Raw genomic sequence first — 17,952 nt, 5'->3', positions numbered from 1 at the left:
GATGTCAGTTAGAACCTCTAGTGCACCAAGATTATTAACTACACAGCTGTAAAAGAGAAAAAAGAGATCCTGTTTTTTGAATCAAAATGGACTGACCTGGAAACCATTATACTTAGTGAAATAAACCAATCCCTAAAAAACATATACTGTATATTTTCCCTGGTCTGAAGTAACTAATAAAATACCTGAAAGTTAGTGTATGGAGGTGAAATTGACACTTTGAAATGTGATGATTTTATAGCCCTTGTCTCTTCTTTTGAGGAACAGGGTTTTTTTTTTCACACTGTTTGTTGAACTATTTTACTTAGTATAGGTTTAACTTTATGATCATTAAATAAACAAAGTAGATCCTTGTAAAAATTAAGAATGGGAATGGGAGAGGGAGGAGGAAGAATGGTTGGAGGGTAGGTGGGAGGGAGGGTAGTGTGGGAGACATCACTAAGTTCCTAAATCTGTATATATGAAATATATGAAACTTGTATAACTTAAATAAAATAAAAAAGAGACCATTAAATATTCTTTGGTCTTTGGAGTAGCCACAGAAGCAGTTCTAGAGTTTCAGTTTTGTCTCCAGAGTGACCAGGGTGTCATGAGGCCTGTTTAACTTACTGTGGTGAAAGATTTTATTCTTTAAGATGCCTCTTGTGTGAGGTTAAATGACAACTATGTCCCTTGTGAGCTCAGAGAATTGCTCGTGTGACTGGTCAAGGGTATTTTCAACCACTGTGAAAGGGGTCCAGGTGTTTCAGTTGATGACTTAGCATGCAGTTTTTCTCAAACATATTACACTTTTTCATAAGTTAGTGTGGTAAATCTGGTTAGTGGTCTGCTTGGCAAATGGATAGTCACATAAATTGTCTAGAAAAAGTGATTTTGTCATATTTATGTAGAACCAGTGTAAACCACAATCTTCCCTGACTGACTCTCACAGTGGCTTTGTGCCGCTGCTTCCATTCATTACACTTTCTCTTCCAGTTCATTCTCACTCATGCAGCTGAGTGATATTTGTAAAACCATCTGTCATAGGCACAGTTCTTCTCCAATCAAACTTTTCATCACTTCTCTTCACTTCGAAGAGGGTTCCTCTTGACTTGGCCTCTGTTGAGCCCACACGAGCTCTTTTAGCCCAAGATTAACTTAATTCTCACGTTAAGTCCTTTTTGAACTTTTTGCATTTTTCATGGTGTGTAGCTTTACCATAATAAAATTATCTGAGTAATTGATGGTTTACTCTTTCTCCTTCTTTAGGATACATGTTTCAGGAGGATAAGGCTGACAGTTTTCTTGTTCAGCATGTTCACTGCAGTATTTCCACAAGCAAGAGAATGTTCTGTTTTGGACCACACAGTATGGTAGCCATGAACCACTGTGGCTACAGAGTCTTTCTGATGTGGTTAGTGTGACTGAGGAATTGCATTTTAGTTTTATTTAATTCTACTTAATTAAAGTTTAAATTTAACCACATATATCACATTAGACAGCATAGGTTTAGTTCATATCTCAGCTTTCTAGCATGGCATGTGGTAGAGTAGGTGCTCATTAATGTTTTTCAGATGCATGATTTATTGTTGCTTATATTGCTTTTAACTTCTTATTTAAGAATAGTTGTAAATTCGAATACGCAAATTGTAAAACAGTACATAGATTTCCTATACGCTCTGTATAAAGATTCCCCTTTACTAACACCTTATTTTAGCATGATATATTTGCCTGAATCAATAAACCATATCCAGCTTCCTCTATTATCAATATCTCATGCTAGTGTGATATATTTGTCACAATTCCTAAACCACACCAAATTTCCCCTACTTTTTTAGTTCAAACTCTTTTTATTTGTCACGCCCATCCTATCCTCTAGTAATCAGGTTTATATTCTTAATCTCATTTTTGGATTGTGAAAATGATGGACAGAGAGAATGTGGCATTCAATCACAAGTAATTCATATTTTAGCTAAGATTTGCTTCCAAATGAGATTGGTTCTGTAGGTAGATAACTTTCTCATTTACCAAGATTCAATTCAATTACAAATCCCTGTATGCTATGACCTATTACTTCGTCTGCAATATTAATTCTCAAGTTTCTAAGCCCCAATTTCCTAAACAGTAAATGTGAAATATAATTGTAACTATCCTTTTAAGTTAACATTATTAAATTAAATAACGTGTAGAAAACATTTTTCACAATTCTCAACACACAAAGAGTATTCAGCAGATGTTGTTTGCAGTTATTATTTATTGAGCCCACATATAGTCTGTGATACTCTTTTTCTACTTCCCCATAACACAGATGGTTGCTGCCTCTGTTTTAGGTTAACATTGCTCTTTAAACTACCAAACTGGGGCTGGCGTTATGGTGTAGTGGATTAAGCTGCCACCTGTGAAGCCAGCATCCTATATGTGCACAGTTCATGCCCCAGCTGCTCCACTTCTGATTCTGTTCCCTGCTAATGGCCTGACAAAAGCATTGGATGATGGCCTAAGTGTTTGGGCGTCTTCTACCCATGTGAGAGACCTAGATGAAGAAATGGCTCCTTGCCTTATCCTGGCTCTACCCAGTCTGTTGTGATTACTTGGGGGGAGAACCAGCAGATGAAAGATCTTTCTCTTTCTCTCTAAATCTGACTTTCAAATAAATCTGAAAATTTCTATATTAAAGAGCATATGTATTTTGTAACTATTTATTTACTTTCCTCCTCAGTGATGACCTTGTTGATATCAGGGATTCTATTTTCCTATTTCTAGTTCTATTCCCTCACACTTGGCTTAAAGCAGGAGCTGAAAAATGTTCATCAAATGAATGAGTGAACCAAATAAAGTTAGAGTCAAATCTACAGGTTTCCTCCTTTTACTTAACTTTGCTGTTTCAATTCTCAAAGTGGAAAGGCAGAATATTCTTTTCTTAAAAAATTAAACATATTAAGGAAATTTTTTGAGTGACATGAAGTATAGTTTTTCAACACATGTATACAGAATGAACTGATAAGATCAGATAATTACCATTTAATTCTTTATTTTTTGGAGCCCAGTAGCTCCTTTCCTCTTGTTCTTTATCAATTATACAGTGCATTATTGTGAAATATTCCTTATGTCTAAATGTGTTTTAGTAACTGTTTCATCTTCTCTTCCATATTGGGGCTGGTGTCTAAGAAGAGTGGACTCTTCTCAGCTTCTAGAAATCACTGTTCTATGTTTGTATCAACTTTTAAAAACTTCCATATATAAGAGAAAGCATGCAGTATATGTCTTTTTGTGACAAATGAGAGGAGCTCATACTTTCTATTCTTGAATAATATGCCATTGTATGTTTATCACATTTTATTTATCCGTTCATGTCTAGGTTGATTTCTGTGGCATCTTTTCTCTTTCTCTAATTATATTTATTTGAATCATCATTTTATTCATTAGTCTAAAGATTTGTTGATTTTTTTTATCTTTCACAAAAAGCAACTCTTTCATTTATTTCTGCTCATTGTGTTTTATTTTTTTGGAAGAAATTTTAAAATTCCTATTTGATTTTTTCATTTAAAAGCATGTTCATTCTCCATGTATTTTTATAATTCCTGAAGTTTGTTTTGTTGATTATTGCTAATATTTTATAAAATTTAATTTAATTTATACAAGTTTCCTGTATTTCATATATACAGATTTAGGAACATAGTGATACTTCCTATCCTACCCTCCATCCTGTCTACACTCTAACACTTTTTCCTCCTCCATCTCCTAGTCCCATTCTTTTTTTTTTTTAACTTTTTTTTTTAACTTTTATTTAATGAATATAAATTTCCAAAGTACAGAATATGGATTACAATGGCTTCCGCCCCCCATAACGTCCCTCCAACCCGCAACCCTCCCCTTATCCACTCCCTCTCCCCTTCCATTCACATCAAGATTCATTTTCGATTCTCTTTATATACAGAAGATAAGTTTAGCATACATTAAGTAAAGATTTAAACAGTTTGCTCCCACACAGAAACATAAAGTGAAAAATACTGTTTGAGTACTAGTTATAGCATTATATCTCAATGTACAGCACACTGAGGACAAAGATCCTACATGAGGAGTAAGTGCACAGTGACTCCTGTTGTTGACTTAACAAATTGACACTCTTGGTTATGGCATCAGTAATCACCCTAGGCTCTTTTCATGAGCTACCAAGGCTATGGAAGCCCCCTGAGTTCACTGACTCTGATCATATTTAGACAAGGCCATGGTCAAAGTGAAAGTTCTCTCCTCCCTTCAGAGAAAGGTACCTCCTTCTTTGATGACCCGTTCTTTCCACTGGGATCTCACTTGTGGAGATCTTTCATTAGTTTTTTTTTTTCCCCAGAGTGTCTTGGCTTTCCATGCCTGAAATACTCTCATGGACATTTCAGCCGGATCCGCGTGCCTTAAGGGCTGATGTGAGGCAAGAGTGCTGTTTAGGACATTTGCCATTCTATGGGTCTGCTGTGTATCTCACTTCCCATGTTGGACCATTCTCTCCCTTTTTGATTTTATCAGCTAGTATTTGCAGACACTATTCTTGTTTATGTGATCCCTTTGGCTCTTAGTCCTATCATTATGATCAGTTGTGAACAGAAATTGATCCCTGGGACTAGTGAGATGGCATTGGTACATGCCACCTTGATGGGATTGAATTGGAATCCCCTGGTATGTTTCTAACTCTACCGTTTGAGGTAAGTCAGATTGAGCATGTCTGGAATTGCACATCTCTTCCCTCTCTTATTCCCACTCTTATATTTAACAGCGATCACTTTTCAGTTAAGTTTCAGCACTTAAGAATAACTGTGTATTTATTACAGTATTCAACCAAAAGTATTAAGTAGAACAAACAAACAAAATATTAAGAGGGATAACATATTAAGCTGCTCATCAACAGTCAGGGCAATGGCTGATCAAGTCACCGTTTCTCATAGTGTTCATCTCACTTTAACAGGTTTCCTTTTTGGTGCTCAGTTAGTTGTCATCTATCAAGGAGAACAAGTGGTATTTGTCCCTTTGGGATTGGCTTATTTCACTGAACATACTCTTTTCCAAATTCCTAACAGGGATCACTAGTCCCCTTCTTAATCTTTATGATTATGTCTAGTTTTGTTCTATATTTGGGCAGAGAATTTATATATCCAAGATATGATTTAAATTTATTGAATTTATTGAGTCTGTTTTGTGGCCCAATATATGGTCTGTCCTAGGTGATGTTCCATGTGCTGATGGAAAGAATATGTATTCTGCTGCTAGTGGAAAGGGTGTTCTGTAATTGTCTGTTATGTCCACTTGGCCTATAATATAGTGGAACTTTGGTGTTTCTTTGCTCACCTTTTTTTCTGATTTATTTGTCCATTGATTAAAGTAGTGTGTTTATGCCCACCAGTATTATTATATTGGAGCCTTTCCCTTTGAATCTAATTGCATTTAATTTATAAAATTAATGCTCCAGGGCCGGCGCCGCGTCTCAATAGGCTAATCCTCCACCTAGCGGCACCGGCGCACCGGGTTCTAGTCCCGGTCGGGGTGCCGGATTCTCTCCCGTTTGCTCCTCTTCCAGGCCAGCTCTCTGCTATGGCCTGGGAGTGCAGTGGAGGATGGCCCAAGTGCTTGGGCCCTGCACCCCATGGGAGACCAGGAGAAGCACCTGGCTTCTGGCTTCAGATCAGCGTGGTGCGCTGGCTGCGGCGGCCATTGGAGGGTGAACCAATGGCAAAAAGGAAGACCTTTCTCTCTTTCTCTCTCACTGTCCACTCTGCCTGTCAAAAAAAAAAAAATAGTGCTCCAACAAGGTACATTTATAATAATTATATCTTTCTTATTGGATTGATCTCTTGCTCATTATATGATCTCTTGTTCATTATATTTTTATAGTATCTTCTTTGTCTCTCTATATAGCTATTTTTTTTTCTGATGTGAGTAAGCTATGTCTAATCACTTTGGGTTTCTGTTAGTATAGAATCTCTTTTCAATCTTTTTACTTTCACTGTGTTTTATTAATGAAGTGAGTTTCTTATAGGCAACATATCCTTGGGTCTTGTTTTTATATCCATGGAACCATTCTGTATCTTTTAACTGGGAAATTTTGTCCATTTATGTTCAGGTTTCTTATTGATAATTAGTCCCTGTCATTTAACACTTTCTTGTGTTTTTTGGAATATCCTTTGTTAGTTTCTTCTATTGTTCATCTTTGTAGTTTGATGATTTATTGTATAGATAAAGTTTCATATTTTTCTGTTTCACTCTTGTTTATTGGCTTTTCTAGTGGGTACTATATTTTAATGTTTTTGTGAAGATAGTTATATTTCTCTTGTTTCTGGATATAGGAATCATGTAGGCATCTTTTGTAAGTTTGGCCTGAAGGTGAGAAGTTCCCATAGTGTTTGATTGTCTAGGAATTTTTTTGCTTGTCCTTTGTCCTTCATTTGTGACATGTAGTATTCTTGATGGGCAGTTTTTTCTTTTCAGAACTTAGAATATACCATTCCTTTCTCTCCTGGCCTGAAGTTTCTGCTCAGAAATCTGCTGTTAGTCTTAAGTGTGTGTGTTCGGGGCGGGGTTCCCTTATTTGTGACTTTATACTTTTTTTCTTATAGTTTCTAGAACTCCATTACTTTTATATTTTAGACAATTTGACCGTAATATGTCACAGTGAAGATCTTTTTCTGGTAATGCATATTTGGGGTCCTAAGAGTCTCCTGTACATGTCCATATATTTTCCATTATTAGGGAAGTTTTCAGCCATTATTTTACTGGACAGATTTTCTATATCTTCTCTCTTTTCTTCTGGAATCCCCAAATTGTGTGTGTGTGTGTGTGTGTATGTGTGTGTAAAATGGTGTTTCAAAGAGTTTAGATGAATTTTTGTCTTCATTCTTATTTTCTTCTTTCTTTCTTGCTTTTTTGGATTCACTGGAATCTTTCAGAAGACATGTTCAAGTTCAGATATCCTTTGTTCTGCTTGATTTGCTCTATTGCTGAAACTCTGAACTATATTTTTATTTGATTTACTGAGTTCTTCATTTCTAAGGACTCTGTTAGATTCTTTTTTTCTTTTTTAATGTTTTATTTTATTTATTATAAGTCAGTATTAGAGAGAGAGAAAAAATGAATCAATCTTCCATCTGCTGGTTCACTCCTCAAATAGCCAGGAGTCAGGAACTTCTTCTAGGTCTTCCACATGGGTACAAGGGCCCAAGCACTTGGGCTATCCTCAGTTGCTTCCTGAGGTACATTAACAGGGACCTGGATAGGAAGTGGAGCATCTGGAACTTGAACTGACACACATGTAGAATGCTAGCGCTGCAGACAGCAGTTTAACCTGCTGCACCACAGTGCTGGTCATGTTAGGTTTTTTTCTATCTTTTTGCTGTATTTCTCATTCCTGTCATGCATTGTTTTCCTAATTTATTTAAGCAGTTTTTATATTCTTTTAAAAAAAATCTTGTGGAGATCCCTTATAATCATTCTCTTGAATTCTTTACCAGGCAATTAATTAATATTGTTTTCTTAGGAGTCTGTTACTAAAATATTATTGTATTTCTTTGGAATGGCCATATTACCTTATTTTTCATCTTTCTTTTGACCCTGTATTGGTATATGGTCATTTGGTAGATCAGTTGTCTCTATTACTTTTTTAAAAAATATTTATTTATATGAAAGGCAGAGTTACAGAGAGGCAGAGGCAGAGGCAGAGAGAGGTCTTCCATCTGCTGGTTCACTCCCTAGATGGCTGCAACAGTTGCAGCTGTGCCAATCCGAAGCCAGGAGCCAGGAGCTTCTTCTGGGTTTCCCACATGGGTGCAGGGGCCCAAGGACTTGGGCCATCTTCTATTGCTTTCCCAGGCCATAGTGGAAAGCTGGATGGGAAGTGGAACAGCCAGGACTCGAACCGGTGCCCATATGGGATGCTGGCACTGCAGACGGTGGTTTTATCCTCTACACCACAGTGCTGGCCCCTCTTCTACTTTTTCAGAGTAACTTTTGTGTTAAAAGACTCTTATTTTTTGTTTAAAATTTACTTATGTATTTGAAAGGCAGATTAACAGAAAGAGAGCGAGTAAGCGAACGAGTGTGCTTCTCTCTACTGGTTCACTCTCCAAATGGCCACAATGGCTAGGGCTGGGCCAGGCCAAAGCTGGTATCTTTGAACTCTCTCCAGGTCTCTCCTATGGGTGGCAGGGACCAAAGTACTTGGGCTTTCATCCATTGCTTTCATAGATGCATTAGTACTTGAAACCAGAGTTCTCATATGGGATGCCTGCATCGCAAGCCATGGCTTAACTATCTGCCACAACACTGGCCCCTGAAGACTTTTTCTTTAAGATGTGTCTTTGGCTGTTAGTTGGATAAGCTACTTTGGCTTTTAGTCTCAATTAAATGTCATAGTTTAATTTTTCTATGACTTCTTCTTCTATAATTGGTGACGGTGGTGATGGGACCATGGAATGCTGCTTCTCAGTCCCAGTGGGACATACAGGCAAATGGTGGTGGCTTATAGTGTCAGGGATGGGAACAGGGATGCAGAAACATGTTACTGCAATCTGGTAGAGTAGGTGGGTTCTGGTGGAGGTATATGGTGGTAGAGATGTACCTGGGGTTACAGGAGCACTTGTGTGCTGTTTCAGGGTGGCTTGAGGACCCAGAAGTATCCACTTGTCCCAAGTGGGAGAGGAAGGGAGGAATTGGGGAGAAGAGGCTCCAAATCTGAGGAGGAAAATTCCTTCCATCTAAGAGTTCTTTTTAAGATTTATTTATTTATTTATTTATTTTTTATATGTTTTGTAGTGTCTGATGAATAGGCACCAGTTTTATAATAAGGATAACATATTAAAATTACACAAATATCTTATGACTACCAACGGTATTTTCATGACACTTGTGAATGTGCCCTCCTCTCCATATGACCATGATGTCAGGCTGTACAATAATGTCATAAAAGTTCCTAAGGATTGTATGCTTGTGATTAAAAAGCTGATAATCTCTTCTAGTGTCAAGGAGATCTCTTCCATTGAATCATATGTCCTTATAATATAGTTAGGTGGGAAAAGAATAAGAAAATTACTATATTTATCAAACCTCAGAGAGTTTTCTGTGGAGTATTACAACATTAATTATGACTAATACCTACTTCGAATATTCCAATGTTTACACATTTTCCACTTACCTTTGAACCCTGAAAACTGTGTGTGTGAGTGTGTGTGTATGTGTGTGTGTAAAAGGGTAATTTATATTTCTTTATAACTGTAGCAACCATTAAGAAAAGACCAATTCCTCTGAATAGACAGGTATCTCTGTGTTCAAAGACACAGTGACACATCAGAGGTTGTTGAATTAGAATTCAAGATTCTTCTTTCTTTTGATTTTGTACTGGATTTATTTTAAAGGGAAGATCCTGAGTAGAGCTTGATATTAACTTTTCAGCATGTGAACAGGAAAATATGATAAAATTAGCCTAAAGCTATTAACGTTTGTACATTTAAGTATATTAAGTTATAAAATACCAAGATATATATTAATAATTAAAGAAGTTGGCCGGCGCCGCGGCTCACTAGGCTAATCCTCCGCCTTGCGGGGCCGGCACACCAGGTTCTAGTCCTGGTTGGGGCGCCGGATTCTGTCCCGGTTGCCCCTTTTCCAGGCCAGCTCTCTGCTGTGGCCAGGGAAGTGCAGTGGAGGATGGCCCAAGTGCTTGGGCCCTGCACCCCATGGGAGACCAGGATAAGTACATGGCTCCTGCCATCGGATCAGTGCGATGCGCCGGCCGCAGCGCGCCAGCTGCGGTGGCCATTGGAGGGTGAACCAATGGCAAAAGGAAGACCTTTCTCTCTCTCTCTCACTGTCCACTCTGCCTGTCAAAAAATTAAAAAAAAAATTAAAGAAGTTAACATAATGACTGTAGTGTTGATGCATGTGTAATTTCAAAGTTTTGTTTATTTTTTTCTTGTTATGAAAGGAATCTAAATATTAATTTCATGCTCATTTATTCAAATAGTTTGGAACTCTGTGTGCAGATGCCATTCTCCAATTCTAATGTTGATAAACATGAAAGGGCCATAACTCAGACACTTAAGTCATTTTCCAATAGAATCATTTTTCTCAAGTAGTCCCCTATATTTACATTTCTCTTCAATTTTTAAAAAGTTGCTCAGGAAGCCAAGTCGTTTACTTAGTATTCAAAGTTCAATCAAAAGAGAAATGTCTATGTTAAAGCTTATGTGTGGAACTGGTTTTAGACTATGCAGCATTTTCAATGAATTTGAAATAGTTTTCTAAGTAAGAGTATAAAAATGCATCATTATTGAGTTAAAATGTAACCACAGACACTATTATTTTTTTAACTAGAAAAACTTTAATGAGTCTGAACTCATATTTATAACATAGAAATTTAAAAATGTATTTTCTGCCAAATTACATAAGGGCAAGTCTATTTGTAAGTGAGCTCATCCTTAACAAATAATTAGCCTAATGGCTACTGTATGTGTGACTTTCAAAGTAGAATCTGAAAATAGACAACAGTGATTTCATACTTGAGCACTCTTAGTTACTACAATGTAGTCCCTAATTGCCTTTTTCCGTGCTCTGTTCAGTGGGATTGTAACTTATGCCTGTGTATATGACATATTTGTCAATGTTGATAAATTTTTATAACAGGAAATTAAAAGGTGCATTGAAGCTATAGGCTTATTTACAGACTAATATTGCTTTATCTTAATGAGAAATGCTAATTTAAATAATGTTTCAATGTCTGTTATGAAGGCAGTACTGAGTGCTACAATAAAATTCAACTGACAGATATCCTTGAGACCTCAGTATATATCAATTAGTAAATAGTGTCTTATAAGTATTTTCAAAATTTTACAGTCATAGGTATAATTCAAGTTGCAAGACAGGACAGAGAGCATGGCATAGGAAAGAACTATTGATTGAATGTAAAGGTATTCAGGTTTCTATCTAGTCAATGAGTTGGGTGGGCTTGGGGAAATCATTGCCCTCACTGGGGCTTTATGTTTTCATCTGTCAAATGACAGGTCCTGACTAGTTGAACTCCAAGAAGTTTTATTTTGTTTAAATTTTCGGTATTATAAAACTTAAAATTGAAAACAGATCACAATTCTAAGTGTAAGAGAAATATGCACCAGGTTGTCTATTATATTTTATATTGTTTTTATTCATAAATATTACATGTTCAATTGTATTTTTTATTAACAGATGAATTGGGCATTAGTATCATGTCTCTAGTTTTTCTATTTTTCTTTGTTAGAGTTCTCTATTTCTTTGGAGATCTATTTGTAGCTAGATTATTCTTGTATTGAAATAGAATGTATAATCCATCTCCTTCCCTTCCCAGTACAGGGTAATAGTAACTAGTTAGAAATATTGTAATTTCCTGGACATAATGACAAACTTGACTAGGATGAAATTACAATTTATCTTCTAAATTGCAGACTTTTAAGGATGAAATGGGTAACAATTATGACAACCACTGTTAACCAGGACTGTGAGGGAAGTTCATAGAGGCGGCAAAGGAGATGATACTAGTGTATTCATACAGCATTACATTCTTTGCTTTACTGATTCTCTTCCCCTCTTGAGGCAGAGACAGAAAAGATTTAGGTTTGAATAAAGGTAAAATTTTAATTCAAATAGATAAATTATAGGTTTTACTTTTCATATCTAAAACAGAATGAATTAATGAATAAGAAGGCTCAAATTTGGCCAGAATTTCAGGAAAAGACAATTAGACATAATCCAAAAAAATCCACTGAAATACACAGTTCAGTACTTCATCTTGCTTACCTCTCCATGAAAGGTCAAGAGTACCTCATGCTGTGATATGTCTGAAATCCCTGAAAGATTGATTAAATTTCTATATAATATGGAATTGCTGAGTTAAGTGAACCATAACTTATGTAATTTGTACTATACTTTATCAGTCACCTTTTGAAAATGTTTGAGGATGAAACTTTCTCTGGTAAGAAATAGGAACCTAAGAAATATTTTCTTTTTTTATAGTAACTTTAATAATTTGTTTAACTTAATTATCTCATTGGTGGCATAAATTATTGAAAGGGATTCTGTGTAACAATCAATTATTTTGGAATGAAAAAGTCTAAGAAAAAACAAGATTGATTTTATCTTTCATGAGAAATACAATCTTTTCATAAATGGTAATAAAACAGATATTTGAAAACTTCCCTTGCTGACCCGTAATTTCAAAGACATGATATAGATATAAGTTATAGGAACCTATTAACACTTAGAAAATCTATTATTCATGAGTTCCTCTTAAGTAGAACCTATTCCTGCAAGAAGAGAGTTGGGAAAATCAGAGTTAGTTTAGTGGTGAAATATGTTGCGCCCCTGGACATGTGGAGAATTTCTTCTTTCTCTGCGCCTCACCTATTTTGCCTTCACCACCAATTCCTAATTCTCAACTTATTTCAAAGCTTAACACAAATGTATGCTCAATGAGCATTAGATCTTCAAATAATTCTTAGAAGATAGATCACCCTATATGTCCATTGAATGATCTTGGCAAGTTAAGATGATCCCTTTCTCCATGAGTAGCAGAGTTCATACAAGAGCTCCCTGAAAACTGTAGAGGTGCTCCTAGAGACTCTTAGGATGAAAATCTCCAGTAGAACGGATGTCTTATGATAACATCAGAGGGAAATGTGAATAATACTCTCATCATTGGGAAAAAAGTTGAGGTCTTTTATATGGTATTAGAAATTCAACATGAATTTTGAAGGGGAGAAATCCCATCCAATCTATAGCAGGTTTCGTTGACAGAGGCTTGCTTTCTCTCTTGCCCCCAATTTTTAATATATGCAGTAGTTCAGTCAATGTGACCCAATGTCCTATGAGACTACAGCATGATAGTCATAAGTTCAGAGCCAAATATAAATTATAACAAAGCTTTGGGAGTCATCATGCATAGAGTTTGATAAGAGCTATGTTTTTGTAAGGCGAGATGGCACAGTTATAAGTATTTTCTGGATTGGGTTTGAATTCATATTACAGTTCTGACAATCTTCTTGTTGAAGATCAGGATTCACCAAAGGATCCACATATTACCCTTGGATTAGCAGAAAAGTAAAAACTCTTCTCAGTCTTGACTGATATATTTGTTTGTTCCTATCCACATTAGTTTAGAACCTCCAGAGAAACAAACCAGTAGGATTAGTGTATTCATTTATTTTAAGGAATTTGTCTTATGTGATTATAGAGACTCAGTGACTTAAAAATTTGATGAGGTGGCTGGTAGGTTGGAGACAGGAAAGTGTTGTAGTCTTGAGGCCAAGGCAGTCAGCTATAAAACCATTAACAGCAGATGTTGTTGATGAGTCTGAATTTATGTAGATGGAGAATTTTGGTAAGAGGAAGTCAGCCTGTTGTTTCAGCCAGTCCTTTCCAGAGGCCAAGACACCTTATGGAGGTTAATCTGCTTTATTCAAAGACCACTGATTTAAATGTAAATATCTTCAAAAAACATCTTGACAGAAACATCTGTAATAATGTTTGATCTCAGTAGAGTGGTTTTCCCAAATTGACCCATAAAGTTAACCATCACAAGGCCCCTGCAATGAAGTCCTGTATTTACCATTAAAGCCTTATATTTTTCTGAGACACAAATATTATTTCTTCATTCTAGAATTCTTTTGTTTAGAGGAATTAGGGAAAAATAAATTTTTAAAAAATATTTATTTGATGATCAGAGATACAGAGAGAGGACTCGAGATCTTCCATCTGCTGGTTTATACCTCAGATTCCATCTGCTGGTTTGTACCCTAGATGGCTGTACCAGTGAGGGCTGGGCCTGATCAAAGCCAGGTGCTTCTTCTGGGTCTCCCAGGTGGATGCAGGGACCGAAGGACTTGGACAATCTTCCACTGCTTTTCCTATTACATTAGCAGGGAGCTGGATTGGAAGTGGCACAACCAGGACTTGAACCAGCACCCAAATGGGATTCCGACAGCACAGGTGGTGGTATTACCCTCCATGCCACAATGCAGACAGAAGAATTTTTCTCTCTTGATAAAAGACACTAGATCTATAACATGACTGGAAAATATCTGATGAATTGAAATGATCTTACCGTTCAACCTTCAATGTTAATTCATGTCATAAATAAGGTCATAAAAATGAATGGATTCACCCATCAAGGTGGCATATACCAATGCCATCTCACTAGTCAAAGTGAACAGTTTCAGTTCATAATTGATCATAATGATAGGATTAAGAGTCAAAGGGATCACATAAACAAGACTAGTCTCTGCTAATAATAACTGATAGAATTAAAAAAGAGAACAATCCAACATGGGAAGTGGGATACACAGCAGACTTATAGAATGGCAGAGGTCCTAAACAGCACTCTGGCCTCAGAATTAGCCGTTAAGATATTCAGATCTAGCTAAAAAGTCCATGAGAGTATTTTAGGCATGGAAAGCCAAGACACTCTGGCAAAAACAAACAAACAAACAAACAAACAAAAACAAAAAAACAAACACCTAAATGAAAGATCTCTGTGAGTGAGATCCCAGTGGAAAGAACAGGCCATCAAAGAAGGAGGTATTTTTCTTTGAAGGGAGGAGAGAACTTCTACTTTGACTATGACCTTATCTAAATAAGATCAGAGTTGGTGAACTCAAGAGGCTTCCATAGCCTTGGTAGCTCATGACAAGAGCCTTGGCTGATTACTGATGTCATAAATAAGAGTATCAATTGTTAAATCAAGAACAGGAGTCACTGTGTACCTACTCCCCATGTACGATCTCTGTCCTTAATGTGTTGTACTATGTGAATTAATGGTATAACTAGTACTCAAACAGTACTTTATACTTTGTGTTTCTGTGTGGGTATAAACTGTTGAAATCTTTACCTAGTATATACTAAATTGATCTTCTGTATATAAAGATAATTGCAAATAAATCTTGATATGAATGGGATGGGAGAGGGAGCAGGAGATGGGAAGGTTACAGGTGGGAAGGAGGTTATGGGGGGAAAAAGCCAGTGTAATCCAAAAGCTATATTTTGGAAATTTATATTTATTAAATAAAAGTTAAAAATAGCAACAAAAAAGAAAATGAATGGATTCAATGTATATAATTAAATTTAGCAAATAAGTTATTTTTTGAGCATTTACTGTATGCCAAACCATGAGTTAGGAATGGTTAAAACAAAGGGAACAAATATGAATTTCACCAATGACAGAGTCTGAAGTTTAGTAGGTGACCCAAATACAAATCACTAAAACATGGTGAGACCTCCATGTCAGGATATGTTCACATTGGAGTTCTAAGGAAGTGTGTAGTAAGTGATTTTAGAGGCCATAAAGTGGGAAAGATAATAGAAATATGACAGAAGCTAAAGACTATAATCCATTTATGTTCATATATTTTGCCAGCAGAGATATAGATGTCTATGCCTTAGATTTTGTCATTCTATTCTTTATTTTCACCACTACTCAGGTAAAGTTCTGAAATTTGCTGGTGTTGAGAAGATATGTATCTTACATATCAGATTCTATGCGTCAGAAGTATTGTTACAAAGAACTGTCCAGGGACAGTTAGTGGGCAAGAATAGTTGATATGTAGCATGTAAAAAGGAGGTGAATATTTAGTCCTGGTACTGTAGGGTCAGAAATAAACATATAATTACTTTAGGAGTGGAGAGATAACATTAAGACCTAGTTTTAAAGGAACTTAGTCGTCAGAAATGATAATAGGTACTGAGGGCAGGGAGACAGAAAGCACTGGATAGAGACTGATATCATGGTGAGGTACAGACCTGGGCATTCAAACTAGAAGGCAATGCGATTTTGGAAGCCACACAATAATTTAGGAAGTTAATTGCCAGAACTGTGGCTCCAGAGTAAAATCAATAGTAGGCTGACTTAGTGCTGAGTTTGCCACCCCAAGTTTCTATGAAGATCTCTAATTTGGAGGAGACTGAGACCCAAATACTATGTTGGAGGTAGTTCTACTGGTGGCATTAGATGCAGTTCAACTGTGGCAGTGGCCAGTTGTGGCCAGGTATGCTAATTCAGCCAGTTGTTAGACACTGTTCCACCATTTCATAGGTTTTCTGTGGTGCCCAGGAAGATGAAGATATTTTCATCCCACAAGAAGGGTAGAGTGCACAGCAATAATGCTGGACCCTGAGGATGCATAGAACATGCAACTACATGAGTAGAACATACAACTACGGAAATGATGTACAGAAATCCTGTATATTCTGGTTCAGAGCCACAGAGGAAATGTTACCATGGAGTTTTGAAAATCTATTTTTACCTCAGCCTTTGGTTTGGCCCTGGATTTCTTGTGTATCCTTACCAGTTGAGTTTATATTCTCTTGCTTTCTGTATAATGCTTTGTGTTACAAACCCCTACTCAGTAGCTATCTTTTTGCTAATAATGATAAATGACTTTTGCAAATTGGAGAAGATAATTATTGTAAATAGAATGACTTTTCCACAGTCACTGGAATTTGAATAAATTGAAGCCTGTGGAAAGAAGTTTGAAGAAAAATACCATGACACTCTTGCAACTTTTGTCTATATTCTCTAATTGTTAATATTGTACCATAGTTAAAAATGTCTATCTATTGATAAATCTATGTTTATTTATGTGTGTGTTTATATTTGGTTAATAATTTAGATGTTCATTGTAGAAAAATGTCTTCCTTCCATTGGTTCACCCTGCAAATGGCCGCTACGGTCAGCACTGCGCCGATCCGAAGCCAGGAGCCAGGTGCTTCTTCCTGGTCTCCCATATGGGTGCAGGGCCCAAGGACTTGGGCCATCCTCCACTGCACTCCAGGGCCACAGCAGAGAGCTGGACTGGAAGAGGAGCAACCGGGACAGAACCGGTGCCCCGACCGGGACTAGAACCTGGTATGCCGGTGCCGCAGGCAGAGGATTAACCTAGTGAGCTGCGGCGCTGGCTGTTTTTTTTTTTTTTTTTTTTTTTTTTTTAATTTTTTAAAAGTTTTTTCACCTTTAAATGCTTCAGTCTCTTTTTGGTGTGTGTGTGTGTGTGTGTGTATGTGTATCTATCTATCTATCTATCTATATATACATATATATATATGTTTTCCTACATAAATATAGTACCGTTAGCACTCCCAAAATATTTTATGTTGATGCAACAAAATAATCAAATATACAATATACCAATTAACTCAATAATGTTCTTTATAGTTTTATTTTATGTTATTTTTACAAGTCCATTTTTGTGGAGTAGTGAGAAATAAAACTAGCAACACAGCATTTCTAAGATACAATGGAAAAGTGTGTCTGGTGGATATATTGTACAGTTTTCTCAAGAAAGTAATTGTTTTATTCTTTTCATTGAGGAGAAAGCAAACTATCAATCAAGAACATGCATACTAATAGCTTTTACTTAATGGAGTTATAGTGAATTTTCACCTTTACTTTAAAGTGGGTCTTCACTTACTGAATGCTAGCTTTTATATTTAAATTGTATTCATACTTGATCTTTTGGCTAAAGCAGCAAGATACTAGTTAGAAAAAAATCTATTCCTCTTAATTTAAAAGCAGTGATTAAAGGAGATTCAGAGCTTTGAAACTGTTGTGAGTAGTCTACTTAAGAAAATAAACACTAATTGAAAGGGCTAATCAAAAACTCATCATTCTTAAGGGCACTTGGATGGTTCACAAGTATGCAGCTTAGGTAGACAAGGTGCTCTTATGAAAACCTTGCTGTTCTAAGTACAAGGACCTAAAACTATGCCTTAGATGAGTCCTCCTAATGAGTGACTATTTATGATGAAAAAATATATCTGCCATTAACTTCCTTCAAAATTTAGCAGATGGTTTATAGGGATAATTCATCCTCAATCAGTATCAAAAAATTTACTTACATATATTATGAAATTTCTTAAGGAATTCTCACTTTTGCCAGTTGTAGACTATGTGTGTTTAATTCTACCACACGATCTGAA

At 36.3% G+C, this 17,952-nt stretch overlaps 1 long non-coding RNA gene across 1 annotated transcript in view; it reads left to right on the top strand.

Moving 5' to 3' along the window:
• LOC149126554 (uncharacterized) overlaps nucleotides 1-17,952 on the top strand; it is a 519,369-nt gene that overhangs the window by 273,605 nt on the left and 227,812 nt on the right. The window lies entirely within an intron of this gene.

The sequence above is a fragment of the Oryctolagus cuniculus genome, chromosome 5, assembly GCF_051225735.1.
Source record: "Oryctolagus cuniculus isolate XC-2025 breed Fujian yellow rabbit chromosome 5, ASM5122573v1, whole genome shotgun sequence".
Lineage (NCBI taxonomy): Eukaryota > Metazoa > Chordata > Mammalia > Lagomorpha > Leporidae > Oryctolagus > Oryctolagus cuniculus.
Note: the sequence above shows the minus strand (reverse complement) of the source record. Positions and strands in the feature narration are given on the sequence as shown.